Genomic DNA, 228 nt, shown 5'->3' on the forward strand with positions numbered 1-228 from the left:
CCTCCCCCCGCTCCCTTTCCCCTCCTTTCCCTCCTTCCCCCCTTCCCTCCCTCCCTTCCCCCCCCCTCCCCCCCCTCCCCTCTCTGCCTTCCCCTTTTGACTTTGTCTTGGTCTTGGCTGACGATGTTTTTCGCCTCTCAAATACCTTCCTGCTGGGATGTGTTGTGTTTTCAGCCTTACCCTCCCCCCTCCCCTCTTCCTCTCTCTCTCTTATTGTGTCTCTTCACA

At 58.3% G+C, this 228-nt stretch overlaps 1 protein-coding gene across 1 annotated transcript in view; it reads left to right on the forward strand.

Annotated features, from left to right (window-relative positions):
• The window catches only part of LOC119587090 (G protein-coupled receptor kinase 1-like), a gene marked incomplete at its 5' end in the record, with an annotated part of 148,076 nt that overhangs the window by 98,184 nt on the left and 49,664 nt on the right, over positions 1-228 (forward strand).

This window comes from Penaeus monodon, chromosome 22, assembly GCF_015228065.2.
Source record: "Penaeus monodon isolate SGIC_2016 chromosome 22, NSTDA_Pmon_1, whole genome shotgun sequence".
NCBI classification, from domain to species: Eukaryota; Metazoa; Arthropoda; class Malacostraca; order Decapoda; family Penaeidae; genus Penaeus; species Penaeus monodon.